The sequence below is a fragment of the Lissotriton vulgaris genome, chromosome 1_1 (genome assembly GCF_964263255.1).
Source record: "Lissotriton vulgaris chromosome 1_1, aLisVul1.2, whole genome shotgun sequence".
NCBI lineage: Eukaryota > Metazoa > Chordata > Amphibia > Caudata > Salamandridae > Lissotriton > Lissotriton vulgaris.
In genome coordinates this window covers 1,146,746,498-1,146,760,808 of record NC_141685.1, presented here as the reverse complement: position 1 = coordinate 1,146,760,808, position 14,311 = coordinate 1,146,746,498, and the positions used below count along the sequence as shown (strand labels likewise).

At 48.9% G+C, this 14,311-nt stretch overlaps 1 protein-coding gene across 2 annotated transcripts in view; it reads left to right on the top strand.

The window, feature by feature from the left end:
- Positions 1-14,311, top strand: part of RAB5B (RAB5B, member RAS oncogene family) — a 237,526-nt gene that overhangs the window by 165,638 nt on the left and 57,577 nt on the right. The gene's annotated exons all lie outside the window — the stretch shown is intronic.

Genomic DNA, 14,311 nt, shown 5'->3' with positions numbered 1-14,311 from the left:
AGGAGTATACTCCCTATACTTCCTTATTCCCAAAAAGGACGGGTCCCTCAGACCAATATTGGACCTCAGACCTCTGAACCAATACATACTCAACAAGTACTCCTGTTACTCCAACAAGGCGACTTCCTTGCTACATTAGACCTCAAGGATGCATACTTTCACATACCTATACATCTAGCTCACAAGAAATACCTCAGGTTCGCAATAGAAGGTCAACACTATCAATTCAAATTTCTCCCCTTCGGGGTAACTGCTGCACCAAGGGTTTTTACAAAATGCCTAGCAGTAGTAGCAGCACACCTAAGAAGGCAACATATCCATGTGTTCCCCTACCTGGACGATTGGCTCATAAAAGCCAACTCATACGCACAGTGTGCAAACCACACATCTCAGACAATCCAGCTGCTGCACAATCTAAGTTTTTCCATAAACTACCCAAAATCACATGGGAGCAACAATAGATACCTCAGTTGCAAAAGCATATCCAAATCCAGCCAGGATAGCCAACATGCAGTCTCTAATTCAAAGATTTCACCCACAACCCTCCTTGCCAGCTCGAGTGTTCATGCAGCTTATAGGCATGATGGCCTCCTGCATATTCATTGTCCCTCATACCCAATTTCAAATGCGTCCATTGCAAGAATGCCTAGCACCGCAGTGGAACTAAGCTCAAGGACAACTAACCTAGTGTTGGTAGAACGTCGCACTTACAACTCTCTGCAGTGGTGGAACCCACAAAACCTTTCCAAGGGGCGACTGTTCCAAGAGCCGGTTCCACAGGTAGTGCTAACAGCGGACGCATCACTGACAGGTTGGGGAGCCCACCTACTTCAATACACAGTCCAAGGGCTCTGGACAGTCAAGCAGAAGACACTGCATGTAAACCACTTAGAGTTGCTAGCAGTATTTCTAGCAATGAAATACTTGTACAACAAGGCTGTATTAATCCGGACAACATGACAGCCATGTACTACATCCAGAAACAGGGAGGGACACACTCTCCGCAGCTGTCTCACCTAGCACAGAGCATATGGAAGTGGGCAATTCCAAAAAACATCTTTCTCCTGACAGAACACCTCCCAGAAATAGACAATCAGATCGCAGATCTACTAAGCAGACACAGCCAACAGATACACAAATGGGAAATTCACCCTCAAGCCCTCCAACCATTCTTCAAAAAGTGGGGGCATCCAGAGATAGATCTGTTTGCCACAAAAGAAAACTCAAAATGCCAGTCCTTTGCCACCAGGTTCCCACACCCGTTGTCACAGGGCAATACGATATGGATGAACTGGTCAGGCAGATTTGTGTACGTTTTTCCGCCAACCCCACTGATTCCATTAGTGGCACGCAAACTAAAGCAACAGTCCCTCACAATGATCCTGGTTGCTCCCACATGGGCAAGACAGCCATGGTACACGACACTCCTAGAACTCTCAGTAGTTCCACATCAAAGACTGCGCCTATCGCCACAGCTGTTAACGCAGAACCATGGAGAAATCAGGCACCCAGATCCCAATCAGATGAACCTAGCGATCTGGCTCCTGAAGTCTTAGAGTTTGGATATCTTAACTTGTCTCCAGACTGTAGGAACATTATCAAGGAAGCAAGACGCCCAACTACTAGAGCATGCTACGCAGCTAAATGGAAAAGGTTTGTAATTTACTGTAATAATAACCAAATCAATCCATTAGATGCCTCCATCCAAAACCTAATTTGTTACCTGTTACATCTGCAAAGATGCAATCTAGCATACTCTTCCTAAGGCTACACCTTGCTGCTATAGCAGCATATCTCCAAAACAGACACCTGTCCCTGTTCAGAATACCACCTATCAAAGCTTTTATGGAGGGACTTAAAGGAAATATTACTCCAAGACATCCACCTTCGCCAACCTGGAACTTAAACGTAGTACTAGCAGACTTATGGGGCCACCTTTCGAGCCACTCCATTCGTGTGAATTACAATTCCTAACATGGAAAGTGGCATTTTAGTTGTCATTACCTCCCTCAGGCGGGTGAGTGAGCTACAAGCACTAACAATTCAAGAACCTTTCATGCAAATACATCATAATAAGGTAGTTCTCCGTACTAACCCTAAGTTCATGCCAAAAGTTATATCAACGTTCCATATCAATCAGTCAATAGATTTGCCCGTTTTCTTCCAAAACCCGCAGTCAGTGGCTGAAAGAGCCCTAAACACACTAGATGTAAAAAGAGCTCTGTTATATTACGTTGACAGAACTAAAGCTTTCAGAAGGACAAAACAAACTATTTGTTGCTTTTGCTCCACAACATAAGGGTAACCCTATTTCAAAAACAGGAATAGCCAGATGGATAGTTAAGTGCATTCAGATATGCTATCAAAAGGCCAAGCACACTCTAACAGTTCCCCCAAAAGCCCACTCAACGCGCAAAATGGGGGCATCCATGGCTTTCCTGTGAAATATTCCACTAGAAGACATATGTCGGGCGGCTACATGGTCTACCATACACATTTTCACTAAACACTACTGTGTAGACGTGCAAGCAAAGCAACAAGCTGCCGTAAGCCAGGCTGTCCTCAAAACTCTCTTTCAAACTGCTGCAGCTGGTACAGGCGACCACCGCTAGAGGAGATACTGCTATACAGTCTATGCTAAGATATGAATTCGGACAGTATCACTTATTTTATTTATTTATTTTTTTTGGAAAACCTTTATTGATCAAGGCAAAGTACACCGCTATTCAGCCGTACATCCCGGAGGCCAGGCAGCATATCGTCTCAAAACGGAAACAAGTACAAAAACAAGGCAAAGGAATAATCAGGTTTAATTTTACAATGAAAATTACTAAAAGAACAATAGAGGAACATAGTCAAGAAAAGAAAGAGAACAAGGAAGAGAAAAGAACAATGAAAGAAAAGAGGAAAGAGAAGAGTGGCTGAGGGTCAGATGAATATTCTAGGCTCATATCGCAGGGAGGGGCGGGGTGCACACATCCCACTAGCAGCAAGTTGCATATCAAAGGGATGGATGGGGAGTAACAGTGCAGGACATAACATCTGGAACTCAGGGAAGGGGGAGGACAGTATCACTTATTAAAGACAAATGCACACCTAGTATAATAAATTGCTAGGCTAACAAACCATTTGTGTTTAGTCACTTATTTTTTATGAAAGATGGTGGTTGAAACAAGTAGGCTAGTTGTTCATCTTGCCAGTCCACTTGTTCATTGTTTATTCAGGATTGGTGCCTCATTGACGCAATTTCTTGAGGCATTGCACAGTTGTCTTTATTTATTGTCTTCACAATTGTTTATGTGTGTATCATTTAATTGAATGTATTGTTTATGGTTTATTCAATGCATTTGTGAACTTCTGTAAATGTGGTGGTGTATCCCTTGATGCCAAAAAAACATTGGCTTATAATCTTTCATAAAAAATAAGTGACTAAACACAAATGGTTTGTTAGCCTAGCAATTTATTATACTAGGTGTGCATTTGTCTTTAATAAGTGATACTGTCCGGCTCTTTTGTTTGTTTATCCTATAAGAGTGGTCCAGGCCGGCCAGGGATAGGACCCAGCCTTTCCCCTTTCTTCCTAAGATATGAATTCAGCAGCCCACATGCCTCGAACGGAAAATGCTACTTACCAGTTTACATGTGTTCTTGGCATGTAGGGCTGCTGACATTCATATCGCCCACCCTCCTCCCCGATGCCTGTCACAGCTGCAGTAATTCTTTCTACATACATTTACATGGTCATCTCTTACTTTTCTGTACTCCATCTTTGCCACAATGGCGAACAACAATTTGAAGATGGAGAAGATGCCCATGCTCACTATAGTCCAGGGGAGGAGTCCCCTATCTCGTGATACTTCGAAGACTCTTCCAGGACAACAAAGTGCAAACATCCGGACCCAACACTAGGCAGCAGCCCTACATGCCAAGAACAGATGCATACTGGTAAGTAGCATTTTCCTTTCCTCCATAGGATAACATTGACTGTTTTTCTGTGAAAAGTTTCAAAATGTGGAGTTTGAGAAACTAAAGAAATTCTTTTAACCCCTTGTATGCTGGTGACGAACCCCAGCCGTCACGCTCCGCGGTGCTCGTGTGCTGATGACGGCTGGGGTTCGTCACGGCCCCGCCCTGTTCATTTGTTTACCGCACAGCGGCGGAAACGGGCCAGCAGCGAAGGGGTTAAAAATTACATAATCTAACAAACACGATTTTGGGGGGGCGGAGCTAGCCACGGCCGATGGCGGACGCGTGATCAAGACGCTCCGCACTAGCGCCCTAATTATCCGACATATATCCTGCTGGTGAGGGTCTAAACGGGTCTCGGAGGTGGCCGCGCGGGGCCGGAGGTCTCCGCAGCCGAAACCCAGAGTTGCCGAGCCGCAGTGGCCTGCGCAGCGGGTGAGAGAGAGCTTACATCCCGGGCTGCTCGTCCACGACCTCAAGTTACCGCGGCAGTCGCTGTGCGTGCTAGGGCGTGCGGCCAGCCACAGTGACGTCGGCCCGGTTGAAGGCGGAGAGCCGCTAAAGGTGGGGAAGGCACCGCGGCCCCCCTGCGGATAGGCGGGAAGCCACAACCCGGCGTGCACGACTGCTTACCTGTTGGCAGAGCCCCCAACTGACCCATCCTGGTAACGTTACTTTGGGGCCCTGGGGTCCGACTACTCAGAATCCCTGCAGCAGCCACTTGCACAGAGAGACCTAACCGGAGTCAGCCTGAAGTGCCCCCGTCTACTATACCAAGCACGAGGAGAGAGGCTTTGAGGCCCCCCGGGACCCGGATACTGGGGGCGACTTGGTACACCCCTCTGGGGTGATCACTACGGCGGCATTGCGGTGAACACCTCTGGCGACGCATACTTACGAGTGGTGAGTGGGACCTACCTTCACAATCGGTAGTAGCGTGTGCAGTTGCTGACCAGGTGGCGTGACTGAGTTGGAGGCCGGAAGTGCGGTGATTGCAGCGTGGACAGCCCGGGAAGAAAGATAGTCCTGTGCCCTTCCCTCAGGAGCAGATGTTGGTGTGCGGATCCCGGATTGCGGCTGTTGCGTGCTGGGAGAGCGGACGGCATAATCTCATCGCAATACATCACCGAGATATAGCGAAAGTGCGTGGAGGCACCCGCCTGGAGACCTGGGAGCAGAATGGGCAATGGCGACAAGAGTCAAACCAAGTTACCATTCGAACAACGACGCACCAGAGCCCCGGAGGTGCAAACAATGGAGCCGGACCCACAGGCGAAAGGAGCAGAAGGCACGTTCTACGCAGACATTAAAACGCTGCTGGTATTGATGGAAAAGGGACTCCAAGAGAGCATAGCGTCGTAAGGCTCCAAAATAGATGCCCTATCTTACCGCATGGACCGCATGACCGAGAGAGTCGATAAGCACGCAGAGAGAATAGATATGGCGGAAAGGCGCATAACTGAGGTCGAAGAGGCACAAACAGAACAAGATAAATTTCAAAAGCAGCACGAAAAAATACTGCAAGTCATACAAGACAAGTCGGAAGACTTGGAGGCCCGCTCTCGAAGATCGAACATACGGATCACGGGAGTGCCGGAGACCACACAAACAGGTAAAATGGAGCTCTTCGTCGAGAAACTGCTGACAACGCTGCTGGGAGCGGAGGTGTTCTCACCGATGTTCATAGTGGAACGAGCACACCGCACGCTGGGCCCGCGCCCGAAGCCGGGAGCACCCCGAGGCCAATCATAGCCAAACTACTAAATTACAGAGATAGAGACACGGCCTTGCGGATAGCCCAAGAGAAAGGAACTCTGCATTACAAGGGGTCCGACAACTCTCTGTACCCGGACTTTACCACGAAGGTGCGAGAAGAACGCAGACACTTTGCCCTGTATAAGAGACAACTCCGCGACCTAGGTTTGGACTATGCTATGCTTTATCCTGCGAAATTAAGAATTAATCGACAAGGCCACTCTCACATTTTCACGGACCCTAAAGACCTACACAAGGCATTGAAAGTTTGGACAAACGAACGCAGGGGCAGCCCAAGGAGTCAAAACGGCGAGGAGGACACAGGCGGTCAGCTGGACAAACAGGACTAGAATGACTGCACCAAACAGGGGCTTTGCTGCTTATGGGACAACTGACTGCTGGTGGCGTGCTTCGCCGCAACCTGGAGCCCTGGCACAGCCATATGGAACACTCCGACACTTGGGTATTTCCTGTCTACACCTCTGTGAGCAGTGCTAAGGAACCCTGAGATTTCAAGATATTGGTGAGACTGTTTTGATTAGTATGTTCCCGCTGGGCTTAGAGCTTGCATGTCTAGTTGGCCGTGGTGTGTGGGCGGAGATCTAGGGCGGCTCTGGACTTCACCCGAACTTGATACCTTTTGGCTGGGGGGAGCGCGGGCCTGTGCGCAAGTTATAGCGACCAATCTGTGCCCTAATGGCCCGCACCGGCGCCACCTCTTATGGGCGTTAGCGGCGGGGATGACACCCGGGTAGTCACTGCCAGGAGTAACGGCCGACCCATCTGGCAACCTTGGCCCCCGCGCTGTGTGCACTGTTGATCCCACTTCTGGATTGTTTGATAGTAACTGGGACGAATTGGGAGGGGGACGTTAACATGCTGGGCCAAGTTGGGGTTGGTCTGCTGTGGGAGGGGGGTGGCGGAGTTATGGGGAACTCTTTATCAGAGATATTGCAGTTTGCAGAAGTTCGTACTGTTATGTTGGGGGAATTGTATGATCTGACTTTGCACAAAAGACCATGTTTTACACAGTCACTCATATGCTCACTTACTATTCACCACCAAGGTGTAATGGCTGACACCAGCATAGACGTGACACCAACACACACACCTAAACTGACTGTTCTTACCTGGAATGTCCGCGGACTGAACGATCACCACAAAGTCAGAAAGGTCGGTAGCTATCTGCAGGGCCAACACGTCGACGTAGCTTTGCTGCAGTAGACGCACCTCCTGACACATAATCGCATGCTCCGTTGCAGAGGGTTGGAGGGCAACATCTCAGTGGCGGTGTTCACCACTAGTGCTAGGGGAGTCTTGACGTGGGTTAAGCCAAAATCCAAACTGCAGATCCATACGCTGGAAGCAGACTCAACGAACATGATAGTAGTCAACACACATGGCCCCAATTTTGACTCACCAGACTTCTACAAGTCTCTCACGGTCAAGCTCAGACCTTTGAACCATGGGAGCCTACTGTTGTGGGGGGGAGATTTCAATCTCACTATGGACCCGACTTTAGACAGATCCACCGGCCCTCCCCGCCGACCTGCGGCTGCTGCCCTGGAGCTGCAGAGCGCAATCACCTGCCTCGATCTAGGAGATGTGTGGCGGTCCAGGAATCCGCAACATGGAGGGTACACGCACTTCTCCGAATTCCATAATATCCATACTAGGATAGATTACCTGCTGGCTTCCTCCTCCCTACTAAACCGAGTGAGGGACTGCAGGGTTTTACCTAGAACCCTGTCTGATCACTCACCAGTCCTCATGGACATTAGAGTACCAGGCAAAATCATACCACCATTTACCTGGAGGTTCCCACCAGACTCATTGCTAGATCCAGTGTTTAGGGGAGAACTAGCCGAGGCCAGACTTGTTTTTTGAAAAGAACATAGGCTCAGTCGAGAGCTTTCAGGTAGTGTGGGAGGCCTTTAAGGTCTATATTCGAGGAGTAGCGATGTCCAAGCACTCGGGCATTCTTAAAGGAATCAGACAAAGACTGGCAGACCTAGAGGGGAAGCTAGAAGAATTGGAGCGAGGACAGTGCCTCCTCACAGATGATGCAGTGAGCGCTGAAATTAAGAAACTACTAGCGGAGTATCATGAGGAGGCGGACAGAGCGATCTGCCACATGAGCAAATACTCCACGGCATGGGTGTATGGGGAAGGGGAGCGCCCGAGCGCGGTATTGGCCAACATTATGAAGGGGACGCGACCACGCCAACACATTCCTATGGTTCACACCGCTGCGGGAATTCCTACTACAGACGAGAGAGAAATAGCTGAGACTTTCAAATCTTACTATTCGGATTTGTACTCCTCGAAAATGGAGGATATGGAAGAGGAAATAGATGACTATCTCTGTAGTCATATAGACATTCCTTCACTGGCCGACCATGACAGGGAATTCTTTATGCAACCGATTGAGAAGGACGAGATACTAGACGCGCTAGCCAGTATGAAATCGGGCAACGCACCAGGAGCTGACGGCCTAACAGCGGGCCTCTACAAAGCTTTCAAGGACCAACTACTACCACATCTATGGGCCCTCTTTGACGACATATGCGTGGAGGGCAATATGCCGCACTCCATGAGAGAGGCACTTTTGGTTACCATACTGAAGCCGGGAAAGCCCAGAGAAGAGTGCAGTTCGTACAGACCCCTGTCGCTGCTTAATGTTGATTCCAAGCTGTTCGCCAAGGTACTGGTCACTCGGTTAGCCCTGCTTGTGGACGGACTGGTAGCCCCAGAACAGGCGGGGTTTGTCCCTGGCAGAAACCTAGTTTATAACATTCGTACGGTCTTGGGAGTAATTCAACATGTCAGACCGGATGTGAAAGCGTTGGCTGTCTTCCTCGATATGGAGAAAGCCTTTGACTCCGTGGAATGGCCCTTCATGCGTAAGGTACTGCAGCGTATGGGCCTGGGACAGCCCTTTCTGCAAATGCTGGGGGCACTGTATCATGGACCGAGAGCGAGGCTCCGCATAGGGGACCTGGTTACAGACCCATTTCCCGTGAGCAGAGGCACCAGACAGGGATGCCCCCTCTCGCCCCTCCTATATGCCCTGGTGGCTGAACCGCTAGCCTGCGTGTTGCGGGAGTACCACGGAAACGAAGGCATAGGCTTTCCGGGCTACAGAATAATAGTCTCGATGTACACTGATGACACTTTGCTGTACATCCGTGACCCAGACAACAACTTATCATCAGTACTTCGGGAAGTGGTGCGATTTGGGGCGCTCTCAGGGCTTCGGGTCAACTGGACCAAGTCGCTTGCCTTTCCGCTCACGCAACAAATATAAATGGAGAAGCCCCTCCATTGGACCACAGATACGATTCGATATTTGGGGATACATTTGCACACAAATTCGGACATTCTCTTTAGGGCCAACTATGGCACTGCGGTGAGTAGATTGGAGGATGATGTGGTGCGATGGAGTAAACTTCCACTATCCCTGATGGGACGCATATCTTTCATGAAAATGGTCGTGCTCCCGAGATTCTTGTTCATGTTCCTTATCTTACCAATAGTCCTCCCCAAATAATTTTTTGCACGACTACAACAACAGATTACGAAGCTAGCTTGGGCGGGCGGCCGGCCATGCGTCAGATGGACGACACTTATTATGCCTTACGCGATGGGCGGGTTGGGAGCCCCAGACATGGAAGCGTACTACAGAGCAGTTCAGGCGTCACATTTACACACATGGCTGCATGGAGACAGTAACATACCTCATGTACGAATGGAGACCGTTTTTGCACAACCAGATAAACTCCCTCACTCTGTTTTCAGGGCTACTGATCGTAGACCAGGCATACTTGACTCCCTGACAGCCACCAATCACGCATGGCACAGCCTCTTGCGGATGCAGGGAGGGGCACTGCTATACTCACCGATTATGCCGGTTGATTGGGCTAGGTGGCTCCCGCCGCTCATGGAGAAGGGAGTAACTGCAGCTCTGCACACCCTGAACATACACACGGCAGGAGACTTGTTCGCAGATGGAGTGGTTAAGACATGGGAGCAGGTCTTGGGCTCCAGCACACCGCCTCCGCTACTGATGCTCTTTCAGTTTCACAGGGTGCGCAGCGCTTTGGGTGATCTATTGGGTGGGGACATGGCTGAACGCCCAGAGGTCCCCGAGCTTACACGTGTACTCAAAACTACAACACCCAGAGGGCTGCTGTCCAGCCTATACAAACTCAAACAAACGCCTACCCGGTACCCATATACCAAGGCGCGGCTGGCATGGCAGACTGACCTGGGCCTAGCACTAGATGATGACACATGGCGCTACTGCTGCACAGTCACTAAGAAGTTCTCTCTAAACGGCAGACACAGATTAATTCACTTCAAGTTCTTAAATAGAGTATACTATACCCCTGCGCGACTCTTCAAATATGGCCTGCGGGATTCGGCAGGTTGTGAAAGGTGCAGCGCACCGGAGGCGAATTTCTTGCACCTCGCTTGGCAATGTCCGGGAGTCTGGGGGTTCTGGGAGAAAATCTTTCCTGAAATAAGTGAACTAACGGAGGTTGAGATTACACCGAACCCCCTGATTGCTATATTGGGTTACACAAAAAAATTACCTAGAGCAGTTAGACGACTGGCTGATATGGGCCTTCTGATGGCCCGCAGAGCGGTGGCTTGCTGCTGGATGAGAGGCCCATTACCAATGCTAAAACGCTGGGAGCGCGACATGCTCTATTGCTGTACTCAATCCGAAAATTATAGCGAACTGCAGTTCCCCAGCTGCAGGCCCAAAAATTTCTGGAGTCTCTACCACACATACTTGAGGAGCAAGAGAGATGATGACGCACCTACATCACCATGGGGAGAGGGATGATGTGTTGTTTGGAAGGGCTGGGACAGATCTAGCAGTCACTTGCATGTTATAATCGCGCGCCTATTACGGTGTCTCCTACCAACCATGAGATAAATCAATGTGGAGAAGCGCCGCCTGCCCTCTGTGAGGGTTGTTGGCTGATTGGCTGTGTATACTAATGAACAAACTAATGTTATAGTGCTAAATGTATGACGGTTATCGGCTATAGTCGGATCGGGGGGAGGGGGGTCTTGGTTGGGGATTGAGATTGCAAATTGATGTACTTTCACTTGAAATGCAATAAAAAATAATAAAAAAATAAATAAAAATAAAAAAACGATTTTACTTACCTGTTTTCAGGAAATGTCTCTGAGTAGTATCTAGGTATACTACTCTGTGTAAGCCTAGTAATCTCAATAGTTACTTACCTGCTAATTTACTAAAAAGCTTATTCAAATCTGTGTACTGCATTTACTAAGTATTGCATTTCTCTGCATCCATACTGTAAATCAAACCGAAGTGGATATACAATTATCATTCAAACTGTGTTTCAATTGCATTACTACTGTAAAGTACTATTTGCTTACCTGTGCCAGGCTTGCTTGGTTCTAGAAAATAAAATAACTTAAAGAATATTTTTATACAAGAACAATTGGTCTGAAGTTCAGTGCGAATTCATTTGCTGACTGAGTGTGTGCAACAAATGCTTAACACTGTCCTCTGATACTGCTTTACTGCTCGTCCACACTACCACAAATAGAGAGTGAGGTGCTTTCTAACTTTACCTCTGCCTACCTTTGGGGATCCACAGGAGCTCTGTGCACGCAATACCTCACTTTGGTATAGTATATACAGAGCCAGCTTCCTACATCTGTCAGATGTACAAGTTACTCAACTTTGTTAACAATGTATCTGGTAGAGACAGAATCTAGCTGCAGATTCCTTAACGCCCCACCCATCCTCCCCGCTCTGCGAATGACCTTTAGGTCTGCTCTTGGCGTGGAAATGTTCTCCCCCCCCCCCTTTTCCTTCTTCTTCTTCAGTTGAGGTGGGGTTCTCCAGATCTGCTGATCTGGATTCTTTGACCCTTATATGGAGTTCTCTTCCCCTTCCATCTTGGTGCATCATCAAAGGAGTTCAAATCATCTATCTGGTATAGGGTTAAGGGAGTAGAAGGTGTTTTTCTTGTATACTGTGTCATGCTCCTCTGTGCTGTGTCTTATATGGTTTGTCTTTCTTTGATTTTTTGGCCTTTTCCACAAGGGTCTTTTCTGGGATTATCTAACCCTTCTTTTCCCTTTTTTGTTTGTTCTACAAAAAAAAATACTCTGTTCGAGGCATGTGAGCTGTAGATCACATGCTTTGCATACTCCTGCCATCTAGTGTTGGATCCGGATGTTTGCAGTTTGTTTTTCTTCAAAGAAGTCTTTTCCATTCACGAGGTAGGTAACTCCTCCTTTCGGTGATAGTGCGGATGGGCATCGACTCGATTGTTAGATTGTGTTTTCCGCCATCGGGTTCGGACATGAATTGCTGCACTCCGGTACGACGTAGTTTTTTCGGTTTCCCTCGGTGTGCAATACACTCATCCACAACGGTATTGTTTTCAATCGTGTATCCTTTTCTTCGCGTATCGTATTTACTTCTAAAAAAAACCTCTTTCGAACGGGATGCCCGTGGAGGCCGTTGGGCCTATCTGCGTCGGTCCGCCTCGCAGTCGATGGAACAGACTCCATTTATATCCTGCCCTCGGTGCCACACAAAGTTTATGCGCACCGACGCACCCGAAGTGTGCAACCTGTGCTTGTCTCTGGAGCACAGAGAACAAGACTGCGACTCGTGTAAGGCTTTCCGCTCCAAGAAGACAAGCAGAGCCTGGACCCAGATAACATGGCCAATTATCGTCCAATCTCACTTCTCCCCTGGGTCAGCAAATTGTTGGAGAAACATATCAATGCCTCCATCACTCAATACCTGGAAGATAATCTCCTGCTTCATGAGTCCCAAGCAGGTTTCCGCCCAAAGTTAGGAACGGAAGCGGCTCTTCTGACAGTGACTGAGATGGCAAGGAAACAGATGGACCAAGGCGGCACCGTAGCAATCATGTTGCTTGATCTTAGTGCCGCCTTCGACACCATCAATACCAACATTCTTCTCCACCGCCTACGCCAAATAGGAATCTCAGGGAAAGCCATACTTTGGCTCCAATCTTTTCTGAAGAATCGTTCGTTTGAGGTAGTTGAGAGCAATGCCCATTCAAAAATCTGGCCCCTTGATCAAGGCGTACCACAGGGCTCGTCTTTGAGCCCTACCCTATTTAATGTGTATCTACAACCCCTCGCTGAAATTGTGCATTCGTTTGGCCTAGACATTGTAACTTACGCCGACGATACACAACTGGTCGTATCTACGAACCAGCCTAATACTTCCCCCCCTAACCTCACCAAATGTTTAGTTGCAGTAAATCAGTGGATGACTTCCTCACACCTAAAGCTCAATGGTGAGAAAACTGAGCTTATGATCCTGGGCAACTCACTCACTCCTGGTCCCATGTTAGAATGGCCCCCTAGCTTGGGAAACCCGCCTCAACCTAAAACTCAAATAAAGAGTCTGGGTATGTGGCTGGATACAAAGCTAAATTTCAAGCAACAAGCTACTGCCCTGTCCGCCACCTGCTTTGGCCTGATGCGGATGCTTAGGAAAGTGTTGCCACTATTACCCTTCCAAGCACGTAGAATCATGGTGCAAGCCATTATTCTATCTCGATTAGACTATGGAAACTCTCTATACTTGGGAGCTCCCATCTCCACCACAAGAAAACTCCAGGTCACCCAAAATGCAGCTGCCCGCCTCCTCTTAGGCCTGAGTCGGCGAGAATCTGCTACAGCAGCTCTGAAGGAACTGCACTGGCTGCCCATCAAGGCCAGAGTGTTGTTCAAATCTATGTGCATTATGCACAAGGCCATGTGGAGGACTGCTCCATCCATGATCTGTTCTCTGGCAACCCCTTATCTTCCTTATAGATCCCTGAGATCTAGTTCAGCTTTCCTGGCCACTGTAAACAGAACCAAACGGGCCAGATGGGGCGGGCGATCCTTTTCTTGGAACGCCGCCAAGGCTTGGAACTCCCTGCCTGATACCCTTCGCGGCGAATCTAACCTGCTGAAGTTCCGGAAACACCTGAAAACGCTCCTCTTTATCTAACTTGGCTCTCTGGCCCTCTCTTGACTCAGACAATACAGCGCTACGAGGCCTCCGGGTTGTTTGCGCTCAACAAAACACTATTAATAATAATAATAATAACATGGAAGCTCCATTCCGGACCTCTTCGGAGAAGATTCGAAACAAGGGGACGGAAAGGCCATGGGAGCCGAGGAAGAACAAAATCCCATCGCCATCTTTGACTATGACTCCAAGGGGGACGACCAGATCCTGCAAGGGCAGCGTACCTTGAGTACAGATACTCCCATGCCCTAAAGTCCACCTCAGCCCAAGAAGAAGGCTTCGGTCCAACACCCGCCTCCGGGCCACGGTCAGCACAGAGAACACGTTTCTGATGCAGCTCCCTCCGACTCGGCACCGAAACATGCCCAAAAGCCTTCCGGCTGGGGCGTGTCCCAGATAGCGGACGAGTAGGATGTACCTACCCGCCGCTCCTGCCCGTAGCCCGGGCCTCACCTGCATAGCCCTGTCCAGCTTGACCTTTGTAGCAGAACCGGACCCGATCTTCAACCCGCTCCTGTGCCTGATTCAAGCGCT